The following is a 6,840-nucleotide window of genomic DNA, read 5'->3' as shown; positions in this document are numbered from 1 at the left end:
CAGGAGCTTCAAAGCAGAGCCAAAAATGAGCCGAGTCCCAGGGTCAAGCCCCTCCTTCTCCCCTTCCTCACTCTGTGCAGGGCAGCTGGTGATATTCTTCCCACAGGAAGTCGGGGTGTGGACTAACAAGGCTCTCATCTCCCGGGGTCCCGCAGGAAAGCCCACGCACACTGCACAGAGAGGGGCCACACTCTGGCCAGACGGCATGAGACAAAGCCAGCACATAGGCCCTGGGCTCGGCTGCGGGCAGAGCTCAACCACCGACCAGAGCTGGGGGCTTGCATCCCCTCCACCCACACACTGCTGAGGCTTAAGTGAGTGAGTTGAGGTAAAGGATGGATTGAGGGCCTGGAGAGGGCCCTACCACTGATGCCCAGCCTGGGGGCTCTAAGGGGGTGGCGAGGCTGGGTCACTGCAGGACAGCCATCAGGAGCCTCTCCTGGGGCCCGAGTGCTGTGTACCACTCTGGCCGATGGACTCCTAACTCTCACCAAGCTCTGGAGCTGTCATTAGTCTGCTCTGGCCGCTCACCTAGGAGGCTCCCCTTCATCCATCTCCCACTCCACTCCTTCCGTCACCTCCAAGGAAGGGTGAGAGGCTCCTGGGTGCAGCAGAACCAAGGCGGTCTGGCCTAAGGCTTACTCTGGCTCGGCCTTCCTGACTCCCGCTTCCCAGACCTCCCACAAGATTGACCACAGCACAGCTTTGCTTAAACAGAGTGAGACGTTTATGAAACAAGTGACTAGTCACAAACTGTGGGAGAAACACACCTTCCCAGCAATCGAAAATCTCCATATAAAGTGCATTTTACCTGCGACCACCTCTCCCCCATGCTGGCCCTTGGGTGGGGTTTCGAGGCAATGCTCTGCAGCAGCCCCCAGGGTTACCTGGGCCAGGAGAGGGGAGGCCCGAAGCCATCGTGGAGCTCCAGGCCACTGGATGCACCCTTTCCTCACGCGGTCCCTCCCAGCTCTGGGAGTGGACGGCTCCATTCCCCTGGGAATAGGCCGGCATGCCAGGGATGGTGCACAAGTCGGGGGAGGTGGTCGTGCCAAGTTTTACCTTAGGGAAGAGAGCCATCATCCGACAGGCAGGGAAAGGGAGTCATCCTGATATAGGAAGGTGCTGCTAAATAAATAGTGACTCTCGTCCTAAGCTCTCCGGCCTTCTGACTCTCAGACCAGCTCTCCCAGGCTCCCTCTACGCCTCTGCCAGCAACAGCCCCCGAGTCTCTTTCCTCCTGGCTGGCTAAGAGAACGGGGAAACGCCCAACCTAATACTGTGAATACACACCATCACCTGGGCCCTGCTCCCCCACGTGATCACGGGACATTTCTAGCGAGGGTGACATACATACAGTCAGACTCTAAAGGCAGCTCTCTGGCTGAGAAAACCTGAGGACCTCTCAGGAGGAAGCCTGTCAACGTGCTGCACAGATGCAGGAGACAGGGGCCTGCCCCGGGTTCTGGTCCGAGGACAGAGGACAGTGAGGGACAGGGCTGGGGCGAAGGGAGTTAACAGCTATGAGGCTAGGAAAGGTCACAGGGGAGGTAGAGAAGAGAAGGCCCAGAGGCCAGCTTAATGTTACACGTGAGGACAAAATCCGAAGAGGAATTAGCCTCTCAGCTACGTGCACACCTGTACGTGTACACACACACACACACACACACACACACACACACACACACACACGGTGGCTCAAGTGCAGGCCACAGCGTGGAAGGAAGACTTGCTCCAGCTGACGACACAGTCCTCCTTTCAGTACGCATTTCTCAACACAGGCCTTCAGCCGTGGGAGGGGATGTTGGGAGGCACAGGCGACTCCTGGAATGCAAGGCCTTGGCTTCTCTGGGTCAAACCTCCCACCTGTGGCTTCTGGAAGGGCTGGTGCGCTGGGTGGGATCTCGATTTGGACCTTTCCCAACTGGCCCTGGCAGTCCCCACCCGAGTTCACCTGCCTGGGTACTTGGCGTCCAGCTCCTGGGAGAGCTGACGTGGCAGCTTGGATGCTGACCAGTTCCGGGCAGGGCCTGGAAGCCTACAGAACAGACTAGAATGGCTTCCCTGGCTGGGTGTCAGCTGACCTCAGTGGCAGACCTCTGGTGCCCTGGACTGTGGCTAGAGCAGCCGGTGCTTTCTACCGCCAGGAACCTGGCCTCCTCGTGGGGGAGGCACCGACTCGCCACGGTCCGCTCTGAGGCTGGCTCTCAGCTTCTGAGGAAGGACAGTGAGAGCTGGGATTCTATTCCTACCCTTAGGCTTGCAGCCCCCAAAACGTGGACGCACTTTCTGGGCCACCATCTATAGTACCGTGTGCACAGCACATAGCTCAGGCATCTGGTGTACTTCCGTAGGATGGTGGAAAGTTTCAGACCTGTCTACAGCCTTGTGCTCAGTCCCAGATGCCTGAGGAGGGGTCTGGAGGACCCCGTGGCTGGGGATTTTAAAATAAGAAAGAAGCCAGGCCAGGTGGCCATGTCTGAACAGCACTGGTCCACTCCAGCCTCCAGGGTCATAAAGCAGGAGCCCAGCAGGGCTCCGGCCGCCTCTAGAGTACCACGCTCTGGACAAGTCAGAAACGTTGCCCTGCTGCCCCTCAGTCCCATGTGAAGAGGGAGCGAGTGGGGGCAGATGGCAGACTCCCAGCCAGGGTCCCGCCCCTCTTCTATCCAGACAGGGCGGCTGGCTTGCAGACAGGTCTTGGCTGAAAGTCACTGCCATGACCTCTGGCCTGGTGTCTGGAGGCTGAGGTGAGCTGCTACAGGGACTCCTCCGGCCCGGGCAGCGCTCAGAATCACAAGAGTGTAACAGACGCATGCACACGCAAACAGGCACACCATCCCTCCCCCTGCACACGCGCACACACACACACACATGTTCGCTCCCTCTCTGTCGTGATGGCGATCGGCTTCTCTGCAGGCTGCACTCTGCTGCCACGCGGCTGCTCAGGCACCCAGGCTTTGCTCGCAGAGCCACGGCACCACAGCTGGAAGAAAAAAACAGTACAGAAAGGAACATTCAGGAGGCTGCTCAGCTGCCCGGGGACACAAGCTCCTCTGGCTGCTTCTCCGGGGACGCTCGGACCGGGAACTGGGAAGAGCCTGAAGAGGGAACCGTGCCACACGGGCCACAGCACCTGGGGACAAGGCTGTTGCCAGGATGCCAGTGGGTGCCTGCACACTGCCCCTGAGTGCAAGCTCCCCTGCAGACGCCTTGGGCCTCCTCTGCTCCAGGGCCAGGGGCAGCCCAGGAGGAGATGGCTGTGTGAGACTCACGTGAGGCCACGGGGGACACTTCCTCAGATATGACAGGGGCAGTTTCTGACTCAAGGCACAGCAGCTGCTGCCAGAGATGGAGAATCAGAAAAAAATGCAAGAGAAGCCAGCTAGGACGAGTAATTTTGAGGATGAGGGCAATGACTGAGTTTGGAATCAGCAGGTGAGCACATTTCCACATATAGACAAAAGAACTCTGGCACAGTGCTAGAAGATGGCGGGGGAGACAGGAGACACAAAGATGACTCACTTTAAAGATTTATAAGAGCCTGAATCCGGGGCAGAGGAAGAGATGGCCTCAAGCCCGTCATAGTGCTGGGCTGCCTGGTGAAATACGTCTAGTGTGTCTGAGGGTGTACAGAGACAAGCAGGGTTCCCTTACAAGTTCATACAGTTTAGGGGCTGCTGAGGCCCATAAGAATAACACGGCTTCCTGAGCCTGCTGTGGCTCAGACACTGTCCACTTGTGTTATCGGTGAATTGTCTCCCCTCAAAATTCTTACAGTGAAGCCCCAGTGCCCCAGAACGTGACTGCTTTTGGAGACAGGGTCTTTAAAGAGGTAATTACGGTAAAATGAGGTGATTATAGAGTGAGCCCTAATTCCATATGACTGGTGGCCTTACAAAGAGAGCTGAGGGCACAGACGCGCGCAGAGGGAAGGCCACGGGGAGACGCAGGGAGATGGCAGCCGTCTGCAAGCCAGGGAGAGAGGCCTCAGAGGAAACCAGCCCTGCCGACACCTTGGTCTCAGACTTCCAGCCTCCAGAGCCGTGAGAAAATAAATTTCCGAGTCACCCAGTCTGTGGCACTTCGTTATGGCGGCTCTGGCAACAAACACAGCTTGCGGTCCCCTCACCCCTGAAGGCACAGCCTCCGTTTTTACAGACGAGAAAACTGGAGCCAGAGAGGATGAGTTGCCCGAGACTATGGCATCCAGAAGTGGGATAGCCAGGCAGGGAAAGCTGGGGCAGTCTGCTTCCAAACCTGTATTTTTACCACGAAGTAATCTCTGTATTATAGAATTGCTCATTAAGACTTCTAGAGGATGTGAAAAGAAAGTCAACAAGGTGGCATGACTAATATCCGAGTGACACACACGGAAGTTCAGATGTTAATAAAAAATGAAATGCTCTCAAGAGTCAAAGACACTGGAGAGAAGGATTCAAAACCAGTCTTCCAACACATACCGCCCTTTTAAGACAAATGTTAAATCCGAAGAAGATTTTACCTGGATCCGTTTATCTAGAAGCTGGGTAAAATAAAGGGCAACCATAGGAGCGGGCTCCCGCCTGGGTGAGTACCTCATTCTTTACAACGCGTATTATGTCCAACCACGTCTCCCTTTCAGCTTGTACTATAATAACCTAACCATATGTTTTCACTACAAATAAATACATTTGCGACTAAAGTGTGCGTGTTTGCTGAAACAAGGTGGCTGTGCTGTTTTAGACACAGGTCTCTCTCCAGACCTTCCTGTTGAGCTGAAGAGCAGACAGTCTCCTGAAACTGGACATTCCAGGCCTGGAGAGGTTGCCACACGGGCCCTCCTGCCAACACTTTGGCTTCCAGTGTTTTCTCCACCTTCAGGCGCCAGGAGATAAGAGGGCTTGAAAATTCCTCAGAACAAGACTCTTAGTCTGGGGGCCCTGGAGCTTTAGGGGGTCCAAGCATGGGCTTAAGGGGCAGTCCACGAAGACCCTGAGGGGCTGAGCACGCTTTTCCGTGCGTGGGAACAGGTGCCATCTTCTGGGGAGAGGCTCCATCCCGTCAGACTCTCCCAAGCACGGGTAATCCAACAGGGGCTGGGAAGCACGGCCTCCACTCAGAAGACAAGGGGTGAGGCGGGTCAGATGCTATATTGGCAGCAGTTGAGACGCATGCTGACACACGATTTAGCCGCGGGCCAGCTCAAGATGGGAGGGGGAAGTGTCCTGGCCTCAGATAAGCCCCAGTGACCCCAAACCGTCTCTGATGCATTCAAAAAGGCAAACACAGAAAACCAAGGTTTAGAAGACCCAGCTTGTCCTTGTCTACCAAGATAGTCAAAGGCCTATTCAACTAGTTCCTCAAGCTGCTTGATCAGCAGATAACTACATGGTCCCCGGGCTCTTGTTTTCAAGCTAGGGCACAAGTCTGCAGAAAAAGGGGGCAGGAAGGATCAAAGGAGGCCGTGCAGGAAAATGATGACAGCAGCACGAAGGGAAAGGGAGGAACGACGCTCCAAGGGAAAAATCAACTCACAAAAAACACGCACAGAAAAATCAGTCTCCCGGTTGTGCAACTCTTTCAACCTGTCGTTAATCCAAGAAACACAGAAGCAGCTGGAACACACAATCCCTTCGTAACTGCCTCCCTCGGTGTACCCAGTGTTAGCTAGGATGGCCCCTGGTGCCTGTGCCCTCACACCCCTCCCATCCTGCAGATGCTAACAAGAAGCCCTGATCTGGAGCCCAGCCCCAATCCCAGCCCTGGAGGGCGCATGGAGAACACGCATGCGGGAGCTGCTGCCGCACAGGAGACCTCAACAGCTCAGGGTCTAGCGGAAACCTGTTTGGAGCCTGTAATGGAGCCTTAGATGTCGTCCTCTCCCCACCACAGTGGGGGAGACACAGCGCCCAAGTTAGGAGCAGCAAGTACGGTGACGCAGCTGGGCCTGGACGGGGTACCAGGCTGAGCTCCCAGCTCAGGCCAACTCCTCACGTCCATCACACCCGTACCCTCCCTGCGCCATACAAACCTTGCAGCAAAGGGAGGGGACGCTGCTCAGCGAGGGCCACGGAAAGGGCAAGGGGACACCAAGCCCCAACTTCTCATTTCCAGGTCAGAAACTGAGACCCAGAGAGACGAGGTGGCTTGTGCGAGGTCTCCCAGGCAGTGGTGGCAGGGCTGGGAGGGGACACGGGTCTGAGCGTAAGGCCGGGCACTTTTCAGAACCCCTCACTGCCTCTACTTCCCCTGTGGAGCATTTACGGACTGCCCAGGGCCCTTCACGGACAGTGTGTCCTGCACGGAGGGACATACGCTAAACACGTGTCAAAAGAACGGTGAAGAGATTCCAGGATCAGGCTTTCCCCAGCGAAGCCCGGGCTCACCACGCTCGGGGGAAGTGCGCGGGGAGGGGAGATGGCTCCTTGGCCGTGAACCCTGTGTTCAATGGGGCTTCTCTCGACACCACTGTGTACCAGCACAAGGGCAGCTGGGCCACGTGAGCTGATCCTCCTGTGGTGAAATAATTGGACCAATGAGAAAAATCTGTGCACAATTCGGAGCTAATGGAATCCTGAGCAGTCAGCGGCTTTGGGGATTACGGGGAAGCAGCTGAAACGAGAGCTGTTTGGGGGCTGGCTTGTTTTCCAGTTTAGTGAGCATCGTACAATAAAACCAAAGGCGGGACAGACGCTGGTGTGGGTTTGAGGTGAACACGGAACCTACTGATACCAGGGCGGGTTCTCCCACAAGATCAGTCCAAACTGAGAGTCACTGTCTGCCCTGTGAGCTGCCACAGGCTGAGGCCTTAGAAATAACAGAACCACAGAACTATGGAGCTCAGAGCTAAATGGGGCC

The 6,840-nt window shown here is 56.1% G+C and overlaps 1 protein-coding gene across 1 annotated transcript in view; it reads right to left on the bottom strand.

Moving 5' to 3' along the window:
* Positions 1–704: 704 nt before the first annotated feature.
* Positions 705–6,840, bottom strand: part of CRY2 (cryptochrome circadian regulator 2) — a 31,465-nt gene continuing 25,329 nt past the window's right edge. The window contains exon 12 of the mRNA XM_023653937.2: positions 705–2,986. The gene's annotated coding sequence lies outside the window, so the exon portion shown is untranslated. The remainder of the gene's footprint in view (positions 2,987–6,840) is intronic.

The sequence above is a fragment of the Equus caballus genome, chromosome 12 (genome assembly GCF_041296265.1).
Source record: "Equus caballus isolate H_3958 breed thoroughbred chromosome 12, TB-T2T, whole genome shotgun sequence".
NCBI lineage: Eukaryota > Metazoa > Chordata > Mammalia > Perissodactyla > Equidae > Equus > Equus caballus.
This window is presented reverse-complemented; position numbering and strand designations above follow the sequence as displayed.